The sequence below is a fragment of the Sapajus apella genome, unplaced genomic scaffold, assembly GCF_009761245.1.
Source record: "Sapajus apella isolate SASKATOON/1434 unplaced genomic scaffold, GSC_monkey_1.0 scaffold79, whole genome shotgun sequence".
In the NCBI taxonomy this organism is placed as follows: Eukaryota; Metazoa; Chordata; class Mammalia; order Primates; family Cebidae; genus Sapajus; species Sapajus apella.
Window position 1 is genome coordinate 2,585,954 of NW_022437019.1, and position 27,126 is coordinate 2,613,079.

The window sequence follows — 27,126 nt, forward strand, 5'->3', positions numbered from 1 at the left end:
ACTAATTTTTATTTTTATTTTTGGTAGAGATGGAATTTTGCTGTTTCCTAGGCTGGACTTGAACTCCTGACCCCAAGCAATCCTCCCACCTTGGCCTCTCAAAGTGCTAGGATTATAGGTTTGAGCCACTACACCCAGCAAAGATTATTATTTCAATGACTTGAAAAGCTTTCTGTTGCCAGAAACTTTTAAGGTAAACAGCACCATTAACAATCAGGTGTCCTTTTTCGTATTAATAAGTTAGAGTAACTCCAGGCTCTACAGAATACCAAAATAATCAGTGCGCTTATTTTTCACATTTGCACTTTAAATACACTGAAATAAAACCATCCAATGGTGGACAATGTGAAGTGCCTTCTAACAGCTTTTTTCCTTTGATAAATTCTCTTATCCTTTTATTAATTAGCACAAGGAAGACCTGTGTTACCTTGAGCTCTGGTAGTCCTGGTAAGCATCAGCCCCCATTTTGCATGAAAAACTCTATAATAAAATCAAGCTTTTCAAGTTTCTTTGGCTCATTTATGAGCCATGCAGGTTGCTCTATCACTGCAATCCACTGTTAAACAATTCAGTGATGTCCTGACTTGTTCATCACATTTAGATGGTTTAAGTCATGAATTAGCAATTTGTTTCTCAGGGCTTCTTGGGTTACTGAAACATCCTAGTATTTATCATCTCAAATGGGATCATTCTTAATCCCATAATGTAGAGAAGGAGTCATCTCTCACGTGAAATAATCAGATTTGGCGGAGAAAATAATTTCCATTTCTAACACTGCCTATCTGACACTTTAATAGTGTAGTCTGGAAAGGCTTCTCGATAAGATGATATTTGATCAGAGACTTGAAGGAAATAGGGAGAGAGCCATTCCAGTGTCTGGGGGAACAATGTTTCAGGCAGAGGGAAAAGCAAGAACGAAGGCATTTTAAATCCGGGACTTGTGTAGTGTGTAGGAATTGCTCAGAATATCGGCCTAGGTTTGTCTCTTTCCTGCAGATTTAAGCCTAGTTCTTGAAGAAAATATTGCAAGAAATAAGAAAGGCCCTGATGTGGATCCTCACTGGCCTTTGCTTGATTTGGAACCTGCCAAGCAGGCTTCTGTTTGAGGCTCTCTGCATTTGCTGTACCCTTCGCCTGGAGATACAGATAATTGAGTAGCTCACTCCTTCCATGTCTGCAGGTCTCAGCTCAAATGTCATCTTTTAAGACCTGCCTCCCAAGACAGCGTCAGTCATTTTATCCCCCTTCGATTGCTTTCTTTTTCTCCAAAGCACATATTGGTATCCAGTTTTTAAAAACTCATTTGTCTTTCTGCACCAGAAAGTAAGTACCTTGAAGGCGAAGATGCTATTTTATTCTCTGTTGAATCCCTGGCGCTTAGAACACTTGGTAGGCACAATCGATGGTTGTTGAATGAATGACTGAATTAGTTAATTAATTATATATTGACAAATACATCAAGAACAAAGAAATTGGAGGAATATTCCAAATTCCAACAGAAATTAAAGGATGTCCAAGTACACCATGCTATCATTTGAGACAAATCTCAAAAGCTTGAACTTGATCAAAGTGCAAGAAGAAAAATTATCATGGGCTTCCTTGTCAAAACACAATTCTGTCTCATGCAAACCGTAGCAATTTTTTTCTCCTCCTACAGCAATCCAAACATGACAACAAATGTCTTACAAGCAGAAATCCCCGTGGAACTAATGGGAACAGAGGCCTCCCACACACCCCAAGTGGGAATAGACACATTTCACTTCCAAACTCTGACTAACAGGATCTCCTGTGGCTCTTTCTGTCACCTGTAAACGTTCACTTTTCATCACAACTCCATTGTATTAAAGAATCTTTGCTAAAGGCCTCTGACTCAACCGGGCGGGGTGAATCCTGATTCATCTGCGTAGTTGGTGATACAGAAAGGAATTCAATGTGGCACAGAAAAAGGATGACATTGCTAAGAGTGTGCAAATCAAAAGCAAGATACATGGAATTCTGCTTCTTTTAGGAAAACTTTTTGGATTGGATCAGATGAAATCCAATGGCTTCCTCCATTTCTTCCATATGCTGATGAGTATGATGCTTTATGGTTGCTCCTTTCTAGGGCTGACACTGGAGCTTACATCAACACATTATATATTGAAAGACTTTATTAGGTAATTTTTAACCCGCCGAGTCTTTATAAACGTCTCTGGTTTATACATGGTGAAATAGAGCTTGGGTAGAGTTTCCATTCAACAGATTTTTTTGTTGTATAGCAGGGGTCCCCAACCCCTGGGACACAGACCAGTACAGGAACCGGGCAGCAAAGTAGGAGGTGAGCAGAGGGTGAACAAGCATTACCACCTGTGCTCTGCCTCCTGTCAGATCAGCGGCAGCATTAGATTCTCATAGGAGTGCGAACCTTATTGTGGCCTGCGCACATGAGACTTCCAGGTTGGGTGCTCCTTATGAGAATCTAACTAATGCCTGATGATCTGAAGTGGAACAGTTTCATCCTGAAACCATCCCCCTCTTCCACGGAAAATTTGAAACTGGTCCCTGGTGCCAAGAAGGTTGGGGACTGCTGTTGTATAGAGCCTAGAAGCCATATGCAGGGAGTTACTTGAGAAAGTCTTTTATATTCTCTGAGAGAAATCCAAAGAAGTGACAGTTTTCTCCACAAGATTCCTTTTGCCTTCTGTCCAATTAAATTCCTTACACAAGAACAGTGACACATTAGCTAAGCTCACTTATGGCAAACAATTCTTAATCGTGGATTTGTTCGTTCATTCCTTTATTCATTTCTTTATTTGTTCACATGTTCCTTCATTCAGCAATTAAGGATTGGACATCTACCCTGTGTCAGAAGGCTTTTGGAGGGACAGAGTTTCTGGCCTTGAGGAAGGTAAAGAAAGAAACATGTCCTGTGCTGACCTTTTGGGTAAGCCACAAAGACTCCACCTTAACTCTTTGTTTTCCTTGTGGTTTTTAACCACCGAAAATACTTTACTTTTCCATGTACGTTTTTGTTCATGTTTCAGCTCATGTATAAAATTCTGTAGAGGCCATTATGACACACTGCTTTGAAAGTGTTTCACAGATGCATACTCTTACACTATATATCAACACCTTTCCCCTCTCCTCACCCCAGCCTTATCTCCCAAGGCTGAGTCACTGTTCTGTTGGGTCTACATATACGCACAACCTAATGTACAGGTTTTTTGCTTGCATACCATTTAAAGGATGTGTTATGGTACACAGAGCAATTCACAAGAATGTTAATTATTATCTGTGGAGAGAAACTGTAACATTTTGATTCATTTGTGTTTTCAACTGAATGTGGTATTTATCAACTGTCTTTTGTGTTTAATTCTAGATAATAGAGCAGGCAAATTGGAGTCTTCAATCAAGCACACGGAATACATGTGCTGTATTGCCTTCTTTGTAAGGTTCACAGTCAGAATTCCTTCCCTGGGTTCTGAGTTGCTGAGTGGAGTCTGTGACAGAGAGCAGTGGAGACATGTGACTTTCAGGGTACTCTCTGCATGCACGAAATGGCACAAGATGTCTAGATTTATGAAGGGAACACGGAAGTGGAGGATAAGAAGAGATGTTACCTCCTGAGTTTCTTCCAATCATCCAGTCCTCATTTCTCTGTATGTCTTTGAACACTCTTGAGTGCCATCATGCCAATTCCATGGATGAAACGAATACTCATCACTCAGCATATTTCTAACGAAAACACATGCAGTGTGGCCCAAAGGAGAAATCGCAAACAGAACTGAGAAAAGCAGGCAGGCAAACTTGGCGGGGTTTTTTTTGTTTGTTTGTTTTTGTGTGTTTGTTTGTTTTAAGAGTTAACAGAAAATGTAAGGACTGTTTCATTAGGGAATTAAAAAAATAATAATGACTTCTAGAATTAACCAGAAGCAGCTCATGACAAAATACAATATCATGCTAGAAACACATGTTTTACTTTTCATGAAAACTAGCCACATTGCCATGATGGGAACTCTCACACATTGCTGGTGGGGACGCTAAATGAGACAGCCACTCTGGAAAGCAGTCTGCCAGTTTCCCATGATGATACACTTACCATATGCCCTAATAACCCCAAGTCTAGGTGTTTGCCCTAGAGAGATCCAAACTTAATGTTCAACCCAAAAGCTGCACATGAAAATTTGTAGTGGCTTTGTTTCTAATCACTAAAAACTGAGGACAACCAGATGTCCTACAACAGGTGAATGAATAAACGAAGTATAGGAATTCATATAGTACTAAGTACAATTTGTGGAGTACTATGCAGCAAAGGCAGGAATGACTCGAGTTAGTAATAGCTGAGAGAGTAGATTTTAAATGTTCTTACCACAAAAAACTGAAAAGTATGTGAGGTAAGGAATATGTTAATTAGCTTGATTTAGCCATTCCAAAATGTACATATATCAAAACATATATACCATAAATATTACAATTTTTATTTGTCTATTAAAGAAATTAAATAAAGGAATGGACTATTGATACAATCACTTGGATACATTGCAAAGGTACTATGCTGAATGAAATAAATTGGTTTCAAAAGGTATAATTTCATGTATATGACATCCTCAAAAGGACAAAACTATAGTTACAAGGACAGATTAGTGACTAGCAGGGATTGAGATGGGGCTGGGGTATGGGAAATTTTTGAGGTGAAAGGGTTTTTTTGGGTTCCTGCAGTTATGACAGTTCCAGAAATCTATGCTTGTGTTCAGAGCTACAGAACTGTACACAGTGAAGCCAATTTTACTGTATGTTAATTTAAAAAATATAATACAAAAATAAAATTGAACATCACACTGAATGCTAGGAATAGGACAGAATTGCTTCGATCCATGGGGGAAAAGACTTGCTTAATGGCAGAAACCGTTTCAGGAAGAGACATCGAGTCTACTCTAACCAACGGGAGCAAACCAGCCTGAAAACTTGGCAAATCTGTTTCCAAACTATTTGTTTGGAAACAAATGTCTTTTTAAAAAAGGCACACTGGGAAACACAAAAACAGAATCAACCTCTGAGTAAAAGTCCTATTGACATATCGTTAATCGCTTTTGTATTTAAATTCATTTCAATATTGTTTGCTAAAGCTCATGTGATCTATTGCAAGCTGTTTAAGAAACTATACTGTGTAAAAAGGAGAATGAATGGTTTTACTGCACAAAACTGTCGGCTTCTCTACTGACACTCAGCACAATCCATAACCTTGTTGAAACATTAACAGGACTGCATTACTCATCACAATAAGATTATTAGTTGATGGAAAACAAATTACAGAGCTTCTCAACCTGCTATACTTCCTGACGGCATACAAGGTGATTTTTCATGAATGGAAATTGCTACCCAGGAAGAGAAACTTGGTTGTCTTAGGAAATTTGCAACAGTTGAAGACCCCTTCTGGGAACAAAAAGTGCAAAATGGTAAAAGAAAGAAAAAGTTTAAAAATCATTTAGAGAGAAGCTCGCATAGCCCGGTAACATATTGGGTAGAGATACAGAACGTGGGCTGGGGAAATGAAAAAAATCATACCTGTTTTGTTTAATGCGATGGCACAGCTCTGCATGTTGCCATGGATTTATTGGAAAAACACCTTTAGGAATGGAGGGGATGCCAAATACAGTGCTGGCAATTTATGGAGACATCTAAAATGACTTGGTCTGTTCCAGTCCCTGTGTCATGAATGCCAGCAACTAGCAGGGGCTTTCTCATCTTTTAGTCCTCAGATCCTTCTGGAGTACCTTTCCTGGATCGCTCTCTTCCCCTGCAGGTGGAATCAACTTCTTCACCACCTCCAGCAGTCATATACAGATGCTATTTTCCCACCCACCACTCTCATTCATTGCTGTCCTTATTCTTTTGCACAAGGGACTGAGCCCCAAGTCCAAGGTCTGTTACATGACTGAAGGGGAATTGCAATAACGGTTCATTAGATCACAGTTTCCAATAGCAACAGCTTAACCTGGGGAAACAGGTGTGGTGTAATTAGCATAGCTGTCTGTACAGCTTTGGCACCTGTAACCCACATCAGTCCTGTCCATCAGATCCCAGGGGGTTCCTAAATGATGGGGCTGGAAAGTTGCAGAAAGGAGAGGGATGTACAGAAAAATGGCAGTGCCTGGGCTCACAACAGGGACTTTGGCTTACAAGAGCTTGTCCCAGGAAGCAGGCTAGGACAACGTGTGAGAAGTGTGAGAATCCTAACGAGTGCCATCGGCACTGACATAGTTCACGACACTCCATTGCACTAACGGCTCTTTTCACTCCTCTGTTTCTCTCTCAGTTGGTAGAGCAGTACCTTGTCTTATTGCCATCTTATTGCCAGCTTCCCGGGGAACACTGTTGCCCTGGCTCTGTCCATGTCCCCTGAGGTGCTCTTACCTTTCCCACTTGCACTCATGAGGGCACAACTAAAATGCCACCTACTGTTTTGTTTCCCACCCCTTTTCTTTGCTTCCAGTCTCACAGAAAGTCAATAAAAGCCATCATTCTGCCTACCTGGACGACTGAAGGGCAGTGCAGCCTGCACACCCGTCCTGCCGAACGCGTACTAAGCTAAGCCTCCTCCGCTGCACTGGTCCTGCTAGCTGCCCGTGATGCTGAGCACACACATGCCAGGCCCTGGAAGTCTGCCCTGAATGGGCTGGAGCCGAGTTTCCTTGTGGGAGGACGGGAAGGTTCGAGCAATGTGGGCATGCCCTGAGTCAGACAGGCGGGTGCTATCTTTGTCTTCTCTCCCAGGGATCACGCTGCCAGTCTGGTTAATACCCAAAGGCTCGCGACACGTCTCATTGCTCCAGCCAAACTCCCTCAATCCCAATTTCTTCCTCTGAAGCAGCTTTCTTTGTGTTACATCAGTGGCTAGGCTTGACATCGGTACTTGTTTTCCAGGGGGAAACGGACCCTTTCAAGTACTTGCTTTTAAAGGTGACGACAAATGTGGATGTCTACACTCCTACCAGGTCACATTTTGGTCATAAGATGAGGTATGATCTGACGCCAAAACAATTTTAAAGAAATGTTAGGAGAGGAAATTGGAATCTTTCCCTTTCTAGGAGGAGGGATGTCTGGTTTTCTGAGTTAAATGCCTTTGTTCCACCCTGCTATGACGCTGCTTTCTCTGATAGTTTGGGGATAAAACAATTAATGTGATATGGTGCTGGAAATTCAAAACATTTGAAAGTTTATAATAGGATCTGATGTAATATTATGTGGGCAGGTTTTACTCTTCTACAAAACAGCCTTTTTCAACCTAACCAAAGGAAGTCATCCAGGGTAATATGCGTTCTGGGAGGATCAGTCCCAGTTTAACCTGATTTCTAAAACTGGTTTGACAATTCCAGATCAAGTACCACCTCCTATAAGGTACAGTCCTAGATATCTTCGCCATACTTATATTTATACCTCTCTGTCATCTCCTTTAGCACACTGTGGGTGTCAAATTCATTTCCACACTTATTCATTAACAACATTGATGATGAGGATAATAACAATCGCTAACTTTTTGTTAGCACTTTTACTACCTGCCAGCTTTTGTGTTAAGAACTTTACATAGATAATTGTATTTAATCATCACAGTGACTATATTGGGGTGGAAGGAGATACCCATTTTATAGATCAGGAGACTGAGGATTACAGAGGTTAAATACCTCACCTCAGGTAGGAAGTGAGTGAGAACCAGCCCAGGCCATCCCACCCCTGGCTCCTCACTCTAATTGGTCCTAGATCACGAATGCACCTTTTTTTTCCCCACAATTTACTCATAAATGAGTTAGTCTAAATGCGTGAACTTCCCAGACAAACCCAAACTCACTGTCTGCAAGTGCTTGATATTTTTATTTTAACCATGCTGTGTGGATATAATAATTCAAACTTGGAAGCTAAATTTGGCTGCATTTTTAAAGAGAGCATAATGAGCATAATTCAACATTTAATTGATGACTGAAAACCTATTAAGACCAAACATCTTACACCATGCAGTCATATAGCTGTGTATCTCCTTTTGATTTATTCTGTCTCCATCCTTGAGGTCATGCTGTCCATCTTTGGGCTGTTTCTGAGTCTGCTGCTCACAGCATCACACACCCCTTACCATTTGTGCTGTTCATCTCTGAAATTCTTGTATTCAAAAAAAAATTAAATTTTTAAAAGTCATGTGTGAACAAAGAACAAATAACTAGCTGGACACCTAGCAAGGTGTAGAGCAAGTGCCTTCTAAAAGCCATTCTGAGAACTCACAGGGCGGTTTTTGAGACTTATTTCTTTACTCGGGGTTATCGTCCAGAAAGCCAAAGCTCTCCAGGGCCCGTCAAGAGCGCTGACTGTGTTCTGAATTGTTACTCCGTTGGTTTCTGCACATGACCTTGTTTTCCCAGGTGAAATATAAAATTAGAAGGTGGAGATCACCTTATCTTTGAAAAATAAAACCTTGCCAGTGCGTAGGCTGGGACTGCAAAGATACAAACCCTCTTTCCAGGAGTCTAGAGTTTGGCTCTTTTCAATACAATGTGTAGGCTGCTATGGTTGGTAAAGAAGGCAGGAGACACTTAATTTGGTTTTGGTGTTGGCAAACGATGACCATGGACCACATTCAGCTCCTGAGCTAAGAATGTTTTATACATTTTTGAAGGATGGTGAAAATGAAGAATATGTGATAGAGACCGTGTGCAGCTCACAAAGTGAAGCCTAAAATATTTTCTATCTGGATCTTTACAGAAAAAAAAAGTTGCTGACTCTTGGCCGAGTGGATGAGGGAAGGCTTCCTGGAGGAAGAGGTACATGCACTGTCTCATTATTAATTCAAGAGGGTCTCCGTCAGTCTTACATACATATGTATGTATGTTTATTATACATATAAAATGTATATATATATAAATGTATATATGTATGTTTGAATGAATGAACGATGAAACAAACAGGCATAATCGGTAGGGTCAATTAGTGTTGACCATGGACGGTGATTCGACTCTACCAATTATGCCTGTTTATTTCCTTGTTCATTCATTCAAACATACATATACATATAATAAACATACATACACATGTGTGTAAGATGGAAGGAGACCCCGATAAATTAATAATGAGACAGATACCATGAGCAAATACAGACTGTAAATCAGCACATTCACTTTAGCTCACTGAAGACCCAATTGAGGGGAAAAGCCACAGAAGAAGGAAACAATCACATTTCCTTTCGCAGGCTCCACGTTACATCCACTCACCATCAGTCTGTACAGGACTGAGACCTTCACGATGGAATTACAGCAAGAGGCATGCTGCTGAGCAGCCACTAAATGACTCCTCATAGAAGTTAATACCCTCTCCCCCTCCTCCACCTGCAGTCAGACTCCCAACTTAAACTGTTCACCGAGGCTGCTCAATATGGACCTCGGTGAAATCAGCAAACATATCTTTTTTCTTCTCTGGTGTTTTATATCTCGCCTACTATTTGGGCTTTATTGAAACAGAAATGTCACACTGCTATCTTCAGAACACTCATAGAGTTCGAGCTAAGAACACTGCAGCTAGTGCCCTACACAAGAAAGTGAGGGGATGCAGATTTCATCTCTGAAATGGCAGAAGTAGACACAGTTTCAAAACAGCTATTAATCTGCGATAAGGGAAAGGCATCAGGGCTCAAGATCTTCCTTCCGACTCCCATCAAAACCAAAGTTAAATAATCCAGCTATTTCTGAAGCAATTAGCAGTATATATTATTTCCCAACACTCATGAACGAAATCATTTTGAAAACCAGTGCTCTTGACACGTTCCGCTATAAAATCAATTACTTTTAAAAGCAAGAAGCTCATTCTCCACCCGGGGAACATATGATACACCACCTGCCTGCTCCAAGAGATGCTTCTTGTTTTTTCTTTTTAATGGGTTTATGGGGCTGGGGTATTCTCCCTTCTGGTATTATCTGCACATTTCAGCAATAAAGAATTTCAAACATACCCCAATATTCTATGACTCTTATATGGCCTGATTTACAGGCATTTTGAGTCTACACCATCAGGAGACTTTTTATCTTTTGTTATGAATTAGGCTTTCCCAACCCGATATGATCTTAATTATCAGAAGTGCATTCTCACCCAAGTTCAATCTCTGACATCAGAATAAAGTACAGTAGCTCCATTTCTGATGAGAAAAAGCTGATTCAGGGAGATACTGTATATATCTGTTTGCATAGCAGGAATCAGGCCTGAATTTATTTTTCTAGAGATTTTTCATGGATAACATTTTCATTTTCATCAAAGGCAGGCAATTTAAAAGTTCCTCTTGCTGTTGACAATCTCTACAGTAGGGAACTTGGGATGATTACAAATGGCAATGCTTCTCAAGGGACAAAGGGTGCTATCTTATTTCCAGAGCTTATAGCATAAGGCATGGTCAGAATGGTGCTGCATTAGTTTGCGACATTCTGCTTTTTTGCAAGAATCAAAGGCAAATAACCCCTCTTGGCGGCAGTGACAAAGTTGTAAGCCTTATACAACTGTATGGTGTGCACACATTGCTTAATAAGTGTTTGAAAGTGGCCATTTTCTATCAGAGGAAAAACAGTAACTCTTCTGGGGCTAGTTTAAATGTCAGTTAATGTATTTCCAGTTTAATTCAATTAATGGCACCTTGAAAAGAAATTATGCTTTGTTTTAAAAAAAAAATCTCTCTTCTCTACAAATGATTCACTCGCTATCAGAAATTGGCTAAAGATTATAAACATTCTACCAGTCGGGGCAATTGCAGTGAGACTTTGTCTCTACAAAAATAAAAAAAGAAATGAAAAATAAGCTGGCATAGTGGCATGCACCTGTAGTCCCAGCTATGCAGGAGGTTGAGGTGGGGGTATTGCTTGAGCCCTGGAGGTCAAGGCTGCAGTGAGCTATGATCAAGCCATTGCACTTCAGCCTGGGCAACAGAGTAAGACCTTGTCTCTAATAAATAAGTAAATTCTAAGAAAAGAGCTAATTTAAATTAAACCATAAGTCAATTGTCAACAGACATTAAAAATGCCTTTTATAAAACGATTCTTCATATAGTATCACTAACTTATTTGTTCCTACAGCAAATTGAAACATTTATGTCTAAGCATCCCTAAGCACCTTGATTAAAAAAATAAGTGTTAAGAAATCTGTATTTGTGAGGATGTGTCTCGGGCCATGTCACGACTACCATTCAAATTACCTCTGAAAAAGCCCCCTCTATCTGAGATAGGCCAGACTCAATTGATCTTTTTACATCTCTGGACTGCTCTGGAAGAAAGTAAAAACCGCGATTTCCCTGGAGTGCAGTAAAGAGATCTGAGCATGCCTCTTCTTTAAGCAATAACCATTAATATGGGTTCCGCTTGTACCAGACATCTGTAATGCTTTGGGCTGTATTTTCTGGCAAGATAACAGTGTTGTCTTGAGAACTGGTGCATGAAGAGGACAGAAGGCAGAGAGGCAGAGCTGAGCTGCTCACTTGTGCTCCTATCTGAGGGACAACAACTCTTATCTTGCATGAAAACATAGCCTTGAGCCAGAAAGAAAAACTTCATAATTCTTCCCCTACCAATTTTGTCAGTCTCTATTTTTGCTTGTGGCTCATGGCTGACCTTGATTAGAATCCACTCTCCTATGTAGCAATTCAAGGGAATCTGAAATAAGATCACTGAGGAACATCTTTTAGGCTCCTTCAGTTCCAGATGCCAGTTTCTTTGACAAGCCATTCTATGGAGATTCTTTCCAGAAAATGACCCAGAAATAATACTCCATAAATTCAGTAGCCACTTATGAAGCATCTGTTGTATGCCTGAGCCTGAGTGTGATGCTAAGAACATGCTAATATCTAAAATATGGTCCTCATCCTTGAGGAGTTGGTTCTCTAGTAGGAGAGACGGATGACTTCAACAGAACGTGATAAACGGAAAGAAAGGGGAACGTGCAGAGTATTACGGAACTATCTTCTTCTGATGGTAACATAATAGACACTCATATGCTTTTGCATAAACTCAGAATTTTCTAGACTAGGGCAATTTCATTGGCAAGCAAGATAGGCTGTAACATCCTCTAAGAGGCATTTCTCAAATGCTCTTTAAACAGTCTAGGAATGATCCTGATCTTCCTCCCTCCTTCTCTCTCCTCCCCTCCTCTCCTCTCCCTTCCCTTCTGGTATTATCTCCCTCCCCCCCTCCCTCCCTCCCTCCCTCCCTTCCTTCCTTCCTTCCTTCCTTCCTTCCTTCCTTCCTTCCTTCCTTCCTTCCTTTTTCTTCTTTTTTTTTGAGCCAGGGTCTCCCTCTGTCACCCAGGCTGGAGTGCAGTGGGGTGATATCATCTCACTGCAACCTCCTCCTCCCAAGTTCAAGTGAGTCTCGTGCCTCAGTCTCTTGAGTAGCTGGGACTACAGGCATTCGCCATCACACCCAGCTAATTTTTTGTACTTTTACTAGAGACAGGATTTTACCATGTTGGCCAGGCTGGGCTGGTCTCGAACTCCTGACCTCAAGTGATTCACTTGTCTTGGCCTCCCAAAATGTTTGGATTACAGGTGTGAGCCACCACGCCCAATCCACACATTCTTTTAACACATATTTTGATGTCTCTTCTGTGCCAGGGGATGATATAAGCATATTGCTCTACCTTCAATAATAATTAAATAATTAAATGTGTTGTTCTTCCCACTGGATGCAATTTTGAGAAGACCAAAACTCTAGCTATCTGCCTAATAACCCCTCTTTCTCCCACAGCTCTGTCATGACGCCTCAACTATATTAGAAATATCCTTTATGGGCATAGAGGAAATGAATGTCTTCAAATTTGCTAAAACTCCATGTTATCAAATTAATCTCATTGTCATCCAGTGTCCTATTAAGAGTTGGGCTTCTGAGGACTTTGGGAATAGAATTGGTAGATTTTGAGGTTGGAGTGAGAATGAAATGGGAACCATAGACATTTAGGGGGTTCTTAGGGAGGGTGAGGAAATGCCTATAGGAGAGATAAGAAATGACAAAGATAATTCTTACATTTTCCTTACAATTGTTATTATGCCCCCTTACCCTAGAGAAGAAGGAAGAAGAGAAGGAGGGAGTTGTGATTAGCTGATTTTCCTTCTTGCTGAATGGAATAAACTATATCAACCCACCTCCTGGACATCTTTGGGTTAACTGGGATAATGCTGGCGATTCCCTGCCAAAATAACTTCAAAAAAGCATTTAGCCTTTCTACAGTACACCTTTATAATCATCGGCATATGTAATTCAGAACATCACTCTTTTAAAGCAGGCTCCACCAGGCTACGTTTGCTTTAGAGTTGGGGTGGGCAGGCACTCAGGACCCAGGCCAGCAATGGAGACTCAAGGGTGGGGTCCTGCAGCCCCAGACAAGCCAAGGCAGGAGCTGTTTTTGTCCTGACACCAGCCTCACTCCAGCTCATGGATCCCCTCACTCTGAGTTCTGTCCAAGCCAGAGCAGCCTTCCTAGGGGATTTAAATAAAGAAACAAAAACACCCCCAAACTAGGTTCCAATACTTCTTGCTTTCTTTGGACGCAAACCACTTGATCAAGGAGGCATCCTGCCCTCCCTCCCTATGTGCAGCACACATAAGGAAGACTTCCGTATGGATTGGCATAGAAATAAGGATTGATTTATACATTTAAGGCCACCAAGGGAGTGACATAAACCCCGGTGGTGTCCCCACATCCAGGAGACTACATTAGCACCACTGCATTACTTGGAAGATGTGCAAAATCACATGTGGCTGACATCTCCCCCCACTCAGCAGCAAAGATGCTCACAGGCACTATTCACTCTACAATGTCAGTGAAATAATGCAACATTCAAGAAAACGCTCTTTGTATAGCAAGGACACTTTGGAATTATACAAAATTGGGAAGAACTAGAAAGTGGCATAGAGATTTTTGAACTTAGACCAATGAACCCAGCCTGATGGAAAGGGTGACTTTTGAATTATAAGCCCCAATCTGTGGGGGAAATCAAAACAAAATTCAAAATAAAATTTTAATTTGAGATAATCGTGGTGTCACATGCAGTTGTAAGAAATAAGACAGAGAGATGCCAAGTAGGCTTTGTCTAGTTTTTCCCAAGGGTAACATCTTATAAAATGATAACATAATATCACAACTAAGGAACTGACATTGACACAGTCAACATGCAGAAAACTCCCATCGCTAAGAAGATCCTCTTTTTTTTGTGAGACAGACTCTCATTCTATCACCCAGGCTAAAGTGCAGTGGTGGCGATCTCAGTTCACTGCGACCTTCGCCTCCTGGGTTCAAGCGATTCTCCTGCCTCAGCCTAACTAGAAAATTATAGATGTGCACCACCACACTTTGCTAATTTTTTTTTTTTTTTTTTTTTAATAGAGACAGGGTTTTGCTTTGTTCGCCAGGCTGATCTCCAACTCCTGGCCTCAAGTGATCTGCCCGCCTCGGCCTTCCAAAGTGCTGGAATTACAGGCATGAGCCACAGCACCTGGCAAAGAAGGTCCTTCTTGCTGCTATTTTGTAGCCATATCCGTTTCTCTCTCACCCTGCTTTTTAAAAACTAAGGTGACTTTACATGTAGAAATCATTTCTTTTACAATGATAAGTTGAGGAGTATTTAATTATATATTATATATATATATATATGTATATACATATGTGAGCAAAACAACAGAGGGCAATTCAACAAAATTTATAAAGAGGAATATTTCTGAGTGAGGAGAATACAGGTGATTTTCATTTTCATTTTTATGTGGGTCTTTCTTTTCTTTTCAATTTTTTAAAAATTATATTCAGGTTCATCATACTCAACCCTGAACTTTATTTATTTATTTTTTTTAAATTTTATTTATTTATTTTTTTTTTTGAGACGGAGTTTCGCTCTTGTTACCCAGGCTGGAGTGCAATGGCACGATCTCGGCTCACCGCAACCTCTGCCTCCTGGGCTCAGGCAATTCTCCTGCCTCAGCCTCCTGAGTAGCTGGGATTACAGGCACGCGCCACCATGCCCAGCTAATGTTTTGTATTTTTAGTAGAGACGGGGTTTCACCATGTTGACCAGGATGGTCTCGATCTCTTGACCTCGTGATCCACCTGCCTCGGCCTCCCAAAGTGCTGGGATTACAGGCTTGAGCCACCGCGCTCGGCCCCCTGAACTTTATTTTTATTTTTTAACTTTTATTTTAGGTTTGAGGGTACATGTGAAAGTTTGTTACACAGGTAAATATGTGTCATGGGGTTTGCTGTGCATATTATTTTATCACCCAGGTATTAAGCCCAGTAACCAATGTTATCTTTTCTGCTCCTCTCTCTCCTCCCACCCTACCCATTCAAGTGGGGCCCCAAGTGTCTGTTGCTTCCTTCTTTGTATTCATAAGTTCTTATCATTTAGCTCCCACTTATAAATGAGAACATGTGATACTTGGTTTTCTGTTCCTACGTTAGCTGGCCAAGAATAATGACCTTCAGCTCCATTCATGTTCCCGCAAAAGACATGATCTTATACCTTTTTTATGGCAGCATAGTATTCCACGGGGTATATGTACCACATTTTTCAATCCAATCTTTCACTGATGACCATTTAGGTTGATTCCATGTCATTGCTATTGTAAATAATGCTGCAATTGCATGGTTGTGTCTTTATGATAAAATGATTTATAGTCTTCTGGTTATATACCCAGTAATGGGATTGCTGGGTTGAATGGTATTTCTGCTTTTAACTCTTTGAGAAGTCCCCATATTGCTCTCAATAATAGTTGAACTAATTTACACTCCCACCAGCAGTGTCTTAAGCAGATAATTTGAAAAGTTTTGACAAATATATATATCCCATGTAATTATCAGCTCTCTCAGGATAGAGAGTATTTCTACCACTCCAGAAAGTTCCCTTCTGCCCCTTTCCAGGTAATCTTCAACCCCCTGAGGTCACACCCATGATTTCCATCATCGTAAGTTAGTTTTACATATTTTGAACTTATATAAATGGAAGGATAAGCAAGTACTATTTTATATCTGACTTCTTTCACTCAGCATAAGGTTTTTGAGGTTGATCTATGCTATTGAGTTCTCAGTAGCTTATTCCTTTGTATTGCTGAATAGTATTCCATTATATGATGCCATTCAAGTCTGTTCATTCATTCACATGTGGATAGACATTTGATTTATTTACCATTTGGGGTTACTGAGAAGCAAATCTGCCATGAACATCCATGCATAAATCTACCTTTGAACATATATTTTTATTTGAAGGGGATCGATATTTATGAGTGGGATTGTTGGATATTGTTTACCGTTTTCCAAAGTGGTTGTACTGGTTTACACACCTACCACATGTGAGGTACTCTACATCCCTGCCAGTATTTGGTGTTGTCAGTCTTTGTAATTTTAGCCATTCTGGTAAGTGTTTTTTCCCTTTCTACCTGAAGGCACGGTAGAAAGAGGGCCTTGAGACGCATTTTGTAACATGGCTCAGAAATGGAGTCAGACCTCAGTTAAAGCCCCAGGTTTGCATCTAGCTGGAACCTTTAGACAAGAAGTGCAATCTCAAGCTTTCCAGGTGCTTCCAATGCAGGCGGTCCTCCCACTTCACTTTGACAAAGAGTGCTAGGGAATAAGTTTCATGTGTTTCTAATATATCCATTTCAGTGGAGTCTCTTTGGTTTTGATGAATACTTTCTTCATGCTGCTGCCACCTTGAGTTCAAAGAAGTGCTAACCTATGTCATGAACTCTAGATATTTTACCAGTTTTAAGCTATTGCCTGGAGAGATAAAAATTGGCTGACAGGTCAGACATAGCCAGTTGGACATTCTTGCCTACTCTGCATGCTCCTGTCGAGAAAAACAACGTTTGGCCCATCAATGGGCATCCTATTGGCTCGCCTGAATGGTTCCTGGCAAGCGCTCATGGACAGAAATGGATCAGAGCTGGTCCCCACGACACCAACAGAGGAGTCAACAAGAGCACTTTGCCTGTCATCTGTGTTCAGCTAACTGGGCCTGAGAGCCAAAAACTGCACCTGTAAGGAATATGCATGAAGACAAATATGGGACTGATGTTTGGATGTGGGGAGATACGCAACCAGATCCCTGAGCTAAAATGAAGCATCCTGTCCTCCATATGGTTCATTTAAGAGATGAGAAAACAGAAATAAGGAGACCCAGGTCTTGGACACTCATTGTCGGGACTGACAGCTGGTCACACACATAAACACAAAGGCATGCTCACACCATGGGCACCATTGCACGATTGCAAAGCATTAAGATAGACTTTCATCTATGCCTTTTTCTGGCCTGTTTCCGCTTGACAGTCACACCTTGTCTCTTTATATCAATGCACATGCACCCCGAGAAGGTGACGGCTAGGAAAGAGAGTTCGTTCTGGGTGGGGCGGCACAGGACAGCTACAGGGCTACTGTGAGAAATCAATGAGCTAATACATGTGGCATTCATTTACCACACAGACCAGACATGACTAGCACCTCAGGTGTGGACTGAATCTGACAACCTACGCCCTGGAGACATAATTCTGATTGAAGTCACCACCCAAGCCATCTTTCTACCTCAGCGGCGGAGGTTCTGAGATTATATAGGTAATTTAAATTATTTATGCATCAATTAATCCCATTTCTATTCAGATGCAAACAAGGCTGTTGGCACAGAGGTGGCAGGTAGACCAGGTGGCATCCTCGGATCATAAATTAAAGCCTGAAAACATTCTATAACCTCTTCCCATGGCTTTTTTTTTTTCTTTTCCTGGAGACAGAGTCTTACTCTTGTCCAGTCTTGAATGCAGTGGTACGATCTGGGCTCACTGCAACCTCTGCCTCCTGGGTTCAAGCGATTCTTTTCCCTCAGCCTCCCGAGTAGCTGGGACTAGAGGTGCGTGCCACCACACCAGGTTAATTTTTTTTTTTTTTGTCTTTTTAGTAGAGACAGGGTTTTGCCACATTGGCTAGACTGGTCTTGAACTCCTGACCTCAGGTGATCCACCTGCCTTGGCCTCCCAAAGTGCTGGGATTACTGCACCTGACTCCCATGGTTTTGATTAGAGCATATGAGACAGAAGCACTGTGGGGAAGCATCTAAACTGTCTTAAACCCAAGAACAGGTTTGAAAGTCCAGGTTGTTTACCTATAAGCCATTCTACTGTCTCCTTGCCCTTTCTTTGTTCCAGGGACATGATGGGAATCTACATCCTGATCTAGGAGGAGCAATAAACAAGGAAGACAAACGCTGATGGATCTGAAAGAGAAGGGAGTGAGTGCTTACGCCGAAGTAACGCCAAGGACGAGGCTTCGCAGAGGGAGCCACAGCTGAGCTGGCCCTTAAAGGATGAGCTGATGTTCACAGGATAATTGAGGAGGAGAGAACATTCTGGGCAGTGGAAAGAGTGACTGAGAAGCCTTGTTCGCTTCTCAAATGGTTATGTACCACCTGGGGGTCTTGTTAAGGGGCTGACTTTAATTCAGGGAGTATGCATTTCTCAAAAGTTCATAGGACCACACTTTGAGGAATATGGATCTAGATTCTCCTCTTTCTGGATATTCTTCACATTGACCAGGAAACTCTTTCTTTCAGAGCAAAGACTTTCATTGTAATTACTACACAGCTTTCTCACCTACGCACTCAACTTCTGTGAATGAGGCCAACAGAAGATCAGCTAGTCTTTATAGACTGTAGAATATTTGGAACCAAAGTAGGCATTAAAACACAAACTCTCTTTCTGTGCACTGCGAGTGAAATCCTTGCACATCCAAATGTAATAAATATATTTTTCAATGTCTGTTCCATAATTTATCACACAATTTCTCTCTCTGCTTACTGGAGCTTATCATCAGGACACCACCAATCTGATAAGATGAAGATGTTGCCGGTAATTTTTAATATTATGGTGAAATCATACATTTTCTTAGATGGCTGATTTGATATAAGGCTTAAGCCTCCGTCCATAAATCTTTGGGTGCTTGAGATTTGCAGTAATTTCATATTTAATCCATAGCCTATCGATATATCATCAGGACCTGAGAAATGATTAAGAAGGACTTGGGAGATAAGCATGGGTGATAGAGGATAATAACCTAATTTCAAACATATTTATGGACAGAGGACCCTAGAATGGGCAAAATATGTCAGGTGTTCATTTTTATTGTTGCTAATTTTTACTGAAGTCCTAACTCACACCCTTGGCTCTTCTGGGCTGTTTGCTTAGTCACTGTGGATGTTGTCATATTGTGAATGGCACTAAATACAGAGAAAACCGTTCCTGTTTTCTGGCAATCTTACCCGCTTAAGCCTGCAGTCAAGTTTCAAGATCTCCCTCAATTATTTATCTCCTTAGAGTTTAGAATTTGCTGCAGGCTGGGTGTGAGAATGTAAGTGTCCTGCACAGCCTGGGACTCGGCTTTATTCACCGCTGTACCCTTAGCATCTACAATAGTACCTGGCCCATGCAATTCGTTTTTTTTTTTTTTTTTTTTGAGATGGAGTTTTGCTCTTGTTGCCCAGACTGCAGTGCAGTGGCACAATCTCGGCTCATTGCAACCTCCGCCTCCCAGGTTCAAGCAATTCCTGAGTAGCTGGGATTACAGCCACGGCCACCACACCTGTCTAATTTTCTTTTCTTTTTTTTTTCAGTAGAGACGGGGTTTCACTATGTTGGCCAGGCTGGTTGAGAACTCCCAACCTCAGATGATCCACCCACCTCGGCCTCCCAAAGTGCTGGGATTATAGGTGTGAGCTACTGCACCGGGCTCATACAAACATTTTTTAAGTGATTTAATTTTGGCATTTCATCTTCATTCATTTATCAGAAGCCACCAATTGGGTCACTTCTAAAACGTTGCAGTTTTGCTTTTTTAGTCTAAGCATCTACTTGAATTGTGCCTCCCGTAGCCCCTCTATACCCATCTCCTTTCCTGCCATACAGACCCATCCCAGAACAATCCTCAGGTGCTCCGAAATGCAGACGCCCTGATGTTAGTCCGCTTATTTCTGCCACACTTGCCTTTTATCATCTGAAAAAATAATGTCTTGATTTATTCCATTTCTAGTGGCCACACTCTTGTGGGAATTTAGGAAACACAAATAAAACTGGATGTCATGATGGCTGTGATCCCGACTTCCTCTAAGAGCGTTCGGTTATTTCACCAGAGCACTCTGATGGGCACTCACACGTTTTCAGTTTGCTTCTCATGAATTCTTCACCACTTGCTACTCTCTACACTTTCTGTAAGGGGATTTCAAGAAGTGAGAACTAGACACACAGCTTCTTTCCAAACAAAATGCATCCCCGTTAAGTTTCAGATCAACGCTGCTCTCGGAAAGCATTTTTCCTCTCAGGCCAAGGGGTTACCTCTTCACCTCCCCCTCTGGGAACCCAAGGAAACCTGCACTCTTCTGCTTTACTTAGAATAAAAGCCAAGGAATAATGTGTCCTTAAACTATAATTTGCTTGCATTCGGAGGCTTCCTACCCAACACCACAATAGTTCTCTATGTAAATCAGATTTATTTATTCATAGGCACTAGCATTCCATTACTTTCATCAGAAGCAGTCAAGCTGCATTCAGCGGTTTCTGCATTCTTATAAACTAACTGGAAAAGCAATTAACATTCGCCAGCACTTTAGACAGTGGGGAGAGGGTGAGGGACCCCAGCACACTCTCGATAGCACAGCCTCTGTAGGCGGATGGCAGTACAAAATGACTGTTCCTCTGTGTCGAGGGAGATAAGAGAAGTGACACAGATTAAAATAAATTGTTGATCCATACCAGGGAGAAGCTAGGGAAACAATAGAAGTAAAAGCATAAATGTCAATTTGGGATGATAAAGGATACAATCTAAATGTAATATGAGAGGCCCCCAGACAAAAGCAAGAAATAGAGATTGCACATTAGTGAAGTATCAAAGTACTGGAGCATTATAATACATACACAGTGCACACACGGAGTCATATGCTCCCAGCATATGAAAATACAAGCAACACATTGTTGATTGCTCAGCAAACCCAATTATGAATTAACTCGCTATTGCAGAAATTCTCCAAAATTATGCTCATTTCAAGCTGCTCGGAAGAACATTTTGTCCCCGTGGTAACTTTGCTTCCCATATTGGCTCCATTCTCCTGCTCCTTTTTCTTCTAAGTGCCTAAAGGCTACAAAAAAAAAAAAAAAAAAAAAAAGGAGGAAAAACCTAGCCCCAAAGGAAGTGCTCTGGTTGTCAGCTTAATGGGAGGTGCTGGCCAAATGCTTACTGGTCTCTCTAATAGAAAGATTAAGAGTGAGGTCAGCCTCCAAGGTCACCGTCTCAGCTTCCAAAACACTGCCACACGGCTCCTGTCTCCCTCCCTGGCAGTGTGCTTGATAAGTCAAGATCTGAGAATTCATTCCTAATTACTCCAGCGTCAATTCCAGTCCTGCCTTTATGGTGATAAAAATCAAACTGCGGGCTCAGCTGTGGCTCTGTCTAACATAATAGCTGCAGCTTGCTAATTCGGCAGGTAAGAACTTACAGGGGGATGTGCAGGTGGTAATGTGCCCCACCGTCCTCCCAGATGAGGCAAGCATCTCATTCCTGATGAGCTTCAAGTGTCAGGGTGGCTATTAATTCTCAGAATGGTCAGCCTGATGCAGTGGGCCCCAGGGAACCAGCCACATCCTGAAAATGTTCTGCGCTGGCTCAATACACGTCTCAGAGCTCCTTTTTAAGGACCTGTGGCAACTGTTTGTATTCACTCAACATAGCCGCTATGCTTTCATAAAAAGAGAAATATAAATAAACCCTTCATGATCTCACAGATGCAAGGCTAAAACTGCACATAGAAATCAATGCTTCGAAAGGCAGGCAGTATTTTTTTCTCACTATTGTTTAACGTTCATGGCGCACTAACTTTGTGCTAAGTACTGTACTAAATGTCATACGTCAGTAAGCAGTGCTTGTTGTTATTATTGACCTCTATAGACAAAAATAGTAACACCAATGATAGTAATAATAGAATAATACTGGGGTGGTGACACAAAGATTCTTTATTTTAATAATATTTGTCACAAGGTTCCCTTATGGACACTTTCCTCAACATGTTGGACTATTATCTTTTAAGATCACTCAATCTAGTCAATGCACTTTGAATCTCCATCAAATGCAAGACAACATACTAAGGAGATAGACAAGTGTGAGAACCTTACAGTGAAAGCTTCTTGATTCACTCCAACGCAACTATGAGCCTATGGGGCAAGAACTGTGTAAGTTACAGGGAGAAGAGCTTTACATGGATTTTTATCACCCATCTTCACCACAAAATCCCCATTTTCTGGGCAAGGACCTTAAGACTTAGACAGGTGAGGTGGGTTTTTCAAGGTCACAAGCAAGCAGGTGGCAGCCCTTTGCCCCTCCTCCAGGCTGTCATTACACACCCTTGCTCCTTCTCCCAAATAGGTGGAAATAAATTCCTTAAACTTGGTAACCATTATTTTTAAAAATCCCTGCCTAGGGAATCTATCCCCAGGATTCCCAATTTGCAGATGAAGCCAGTGCAGCACATCTACGGGGTTTGGAGCAATCAATCCCCACAACCCCGGAGACTACAGCACCTCATCCATGGATGAGGCATTTGAAGCTAATTGCTCCTTTCTTTTTGCTTGGCTTCTGAGGGAACTTTCTCTTGGGCTAGAACTGGGATCTGCAATTCACCCCGGAATCCACAGGCATCTTGTTTGGTGAGGTCTCTTATGGGACCTCAGTTTCCACATTGTAATCTAGGAGTAAGGGAAAGGCAGTGGGTAAAATGCAGGAAAGATAAGCTGCTGCAAGAATTCCTCCCTTCAAAAAATTGTCAGGTGCATCTGATGCCTGACAGTATCAAACAAAGGCCTTTCCCTGAAAAGTGCGGGTACAGGATCTCCCGTTCAGGGCAAGCTTTTCCTTCCTGCCTGCTCCTAGCCCTGGGTGATGGTTATATACCTCCGAATGCAGCTCTGAGTGAGAAACCCAAAGCAGCTCCCTGTGTAAGCAACAACACCAAAACCATGTGAGGGCAACAATGCTGAGATCAGCTCCGACTGCTGCTGTTCTGCGGAGGGCAGAGCTAGGGCTGGTGGTTTTGCTCACCCCAAAAAGGAACTGAGATGCCAAGGCAAGGGCAGTGGGCCACAGAGAATAAGTGAGGCCTCCCATGGATTTTCTTTTCTTTATTTTTTTTTTTGGTTCTGAGTCCCCCCTCCCTTCCTCTCAGGAAGATCCGAGCTCTGCTCACAGGCATCTCAGCCTTTCAAGGTGAACTCTACTCCTGGAGATGCGCTCCTCGGCAAAGGCTGGGGGAGAAAGGAGGGAGGGGGGCCAGATCAAAGCTGGCTTTGAAGTGAGTATAATTTTTGGAATGTTGCTAAGAGTGTAACACACAGTTCAGCGGGAAATTGGCTCTGGAAACAGCTTTGTAGTTGCTCCCCGGGACTGATGATTTCCCTGACCTGGTGGCAAAGGTGCAGCGCCGAACAGTGGGGGAGATGAAGATTGCTGCTTCTCACCGATCTGATTTAAATTTTTCACCAACCAAGTCCTTTGGCTCTGACTCGTTGAACAAAACTGTAGTACAATAATGTTCGAAGCGACCAACCCCCCAGATACACCGAGGGCCTTTCAATGGATTCAGAGCTGGTTCCAAGGCTGGACATGCAGGAGAGAGAGAATATTTTGCTTCCAGTGGCAGACTAGATAAAGCAAGCCATGTACTCACAAAAATAGTGATGGTTCATTGACTGCTGGTGAAGCCTCAGGTCCTGTGCTAATGGATATTACACTAAGTCATGCGATAATCATGAAAAGTGTTGAGCACGGTGCCCAGCACCTGGCATGTGTTCAAAATCTGTTATTAGCTTCTTTAATCCTCATCGCAAACCTCTAAATTAGGTCCTTTTAAAAATCCTCATTTTACAGATAAGGAAACTGAGGCCCAAGGAGACCAAATAGCTTCTCTAAGATCGGTCAAATAACAGTGTGGATAACAAACAACTGTTGCCTGCCTTTCTCACTCATATACCATGTCACTTGCATGGACAAGATTCCTTAATGGTAAGTCTTTTTTGGAACAATAAAGACCCCCCCAATCAAGGAAATAAAATATTTTCATGAAATAAAATCCTGAACATGTTTTTCTAGGGTAAAAGAAATAGAGAACAGATCATCTTTCTTCTTAATACACAGGTTTTCTCTCAGGGATGCTATGAAGGCTGAAGGTGTGCTGTTCTTTTGGTTTATGCCTTTAATTTTTGTTGCCGTTTTGCTGTAAGGGGAGGGATTGGAGAATGGGGAGTAGGTGGATAATTGGTGAATCGATACGTGGAAACAAAAGATTTTGCTGGGAAAGTGAGACCCAGCCCCATGTTTCAAGTATCGGCACAGGAACAGAGGCCAACGCCAGCTGAAGAGAGCTGGTGGTTGGTGGGGGTGTAGGGGAGAAAAGCAATTCAATATGGAGCAAATTTTAGCGAACAGGAGGGGAAAAGACACTTCCAAGAACGGATTCAGACACCTTACATGAAAGCTCAGTTGGGATGAGATCTGACCATATGTTGTAGGGATTTAATTTCTTTCTTTTTTCCTGTCTTTCCATCTCCCTTCCCTACTCCTGTGGACTACAACCCTTTCTGACAATACCGTGCCTAGCTATGCTGCGTGTGTCATTTCGGGGTCTACCTTTTTGGCAGTAAAGGACATTGAGCTGTTAGCACCTCAAGGTTGGGACAAACCATAAGTTTCTCTGTCTCTATCCACTCTACACTGTCATTTTCTCATCCCAATCGGGAGTGAAGGGTGGTGTAGCAGGTGGGATAATGGCCCCCTGAAGATGTCCACATCCTCATCCCCAGAACCTGTGACTATGTTAAGTCACATGTTATTATGAGTTAAATTGTGTCTCCCCACCAAAAAGATAGGACCACACAATGTGGCCTTATTTGTAAATAAGTTTACTGCAGATATAATTAGTTAAGATAAGATCACTCTGGAGCAAGTGGGCTCCTAATCCAAAATGACTGGTGTCCTTATGAGAAGACAGCCACGGGAAGATGGAGAGAGACACAGGGAGAGCACCATGTGACCACACAAGCAGAGAGAGAGTGGAGTGCTGCAGCCGCAGCCCAGGGAACACCAAAGATCCTTGGCAACACCAGAAGCTAGGAGAGACAAGGAAGGGTCTTCCCCGAGCGGCTCAGAGGGAGCACGGCTCAGAGGGAGCACGGCTCATAGGGAGCACCGCTCTGAGGGAGCACGGCTCAGAGGGAGCATGGCCCTGCTGACACCTTGACTTTGGACTTCCAGCCTCTGGAACTGTGAGACAATAAATGTCTGTTGTTTGAAGCCACCCATTCTGTGGTAATTTGTGACTGCAGACCTGGGAAATGAGGGGGAATGAAAGCTGCAGATGAGATTAAGTCTACTAATCAGCTGATGTTGAGATGGGAAGATTATCCTGGATTATCTGGGTGGACCTAATGTAAGCATAAGGGTTCTTATAAGGGAAAGAGGAAGGCAGAAGAGAGAACCAGAGAGACAGGGGCATGAGAAAGACTCAGTCTAATGATGTTGGCTTTGAAAATAGAGGAGAGGACATGGGCCAAGGAATGCAGGTGGCCTCTGGAAGCTGAAAAAGGCAAGGAAATGCAGTCCTGCTGACACCTTGATTTTAGCCCAAATCAAGCCATTTTGTACTTCTCATTTCCAAAACTCTCAGATAATAAACGTGTGTTTTTAAATTCTATGAATTTGCCATAGCAGCCATAGAAAACTATTACAGGGAAGTAATGCTGAACTTGTACAAGTAAACACAGAGAGGTAGAGGTTCCCCAGGCTCAGTCAATACAGGAAGGCATGGGAAGACTCCACTCTTCTCTCTTCCCACCTTTCTTACCCTTCCATTTAAGGCACACAGATGATGGTCTCTTCTATACAAATATAATAAAAATTTGAGTAGTAGCAATAACAATGGCTGCTTTCATTTATTGATTGCTCACCAGATGCAGGCACCATTCTTAGCTTAATATACATGGCCTCTTTTAATCCTTGCAACAGCCTTAAGTATTAAGCTCTGAGCTTATGTCCATTTTACTGATAAGAAGACAGAGGCAATAGAGATTAAAGAGATTAAATGATTTCACCTAAATTACGCAGTTGGTCAATTGTGCAGCCTTGACTGGAATCAACAGAAATGGCAGTTGGATGGGCATCACAGTAGTTTCTGGAGTAAATGGGCCTCCTGGGGATGGGACGGGGAGACAAGCTGGAGAATGAGATGTAACCCCTCTCTCCTTTCTGTCTGTAACCAAATAAGGAGAGGAAATGCACACTGCAAGTTGCTGTCTATCTTGGTTTAAGATTTCTATTGTTTCAATTTCTCCACCAGAAACTAGCAGTAGATCAATGCTGAAGATATTCAAAATCTTGAAGATAGTCTCAATTCAGAAGTTGGCAGTAAAGAGATTGAGAAATGGGAACATGTTGCTTTTTTCTCCCTGTTTCAAATGTGGTGCCAATATCCTGTCGAGAAAAGGATAAAAAGAGCGTCTGCATAAATAAATATGCTTTGTAACACCACTTCAGCTTATTCTTCTTGCCCGATATGAAAATATGATTGGTGACAGTATGTGAAACTTGCTTCTTCTACCGCTTTATCAAAGTTTATAAAACCCACTGATCTTTGGCGCAAAGTCAACTCACTGAAATCCCATGCAAAGAAGATGAAGTCAGCTCATTAGAACGTAGTCAGAGACTTGAGGTTGTACTGGGAGAAGAGGCAGGTAAATGCAGAGTTAAAATGGTCCCTTGACCAGCTGGCGAGGGAGCTCTGGTGAGCGCCCTCATGGTTCTCAACATGATGGCAATGCTGCTCTGTCTCGATAAGACTTCTGCATAGTCTTTTTTCTGGAACGCAGGGATGCTATGGAATGAATGCCCCTAGGTCTTTTAAGAGATAACCCTCTCATTCATCACTTCATGCCTGCCTGAACTTTTCTTGCTGCTTGGCTGGTGCTGTTCCATCTGGGAATACCTTCTCCTTTCCTTGCCTTTGCCCAGGGTGTACCAGTGGCTGGCACAAGGAATAATGATGGACAAAATGTGTACACTAAGTAAATTACCCCCACT

The 27,126-nt window shown here is 42.0% G+C and overlaps 1 protein-coding gene across 11 annotated transcripts in view; it reads right to left on the reverse strand.

Moving 5' to 3' along the window:
- Positions 1 to 27,126, reverse strand: part of TENM2 (teneurin transmembrane protein 2) — a 1,283,391-nt gene that overhangs the window by 320,775 nt on the left and 935,490 nt on the right. The window contains exon 1 of one of the 11 annotated variants that reach the window (XM_032252763.1): positions 6,511 to 8,836. The exons of the other annotated variants lie outside the window; for them this stretch is intronic. The gene's annotated coding sequence lies outside the window, so the exon portion shown is untranslated. Of the gene's footprint in view, positions 1 to 6,510; positions 8,837 to 27,126 lie in introns of those variants that run through there. 11 annotated transcript variants of the gene reach the window in all.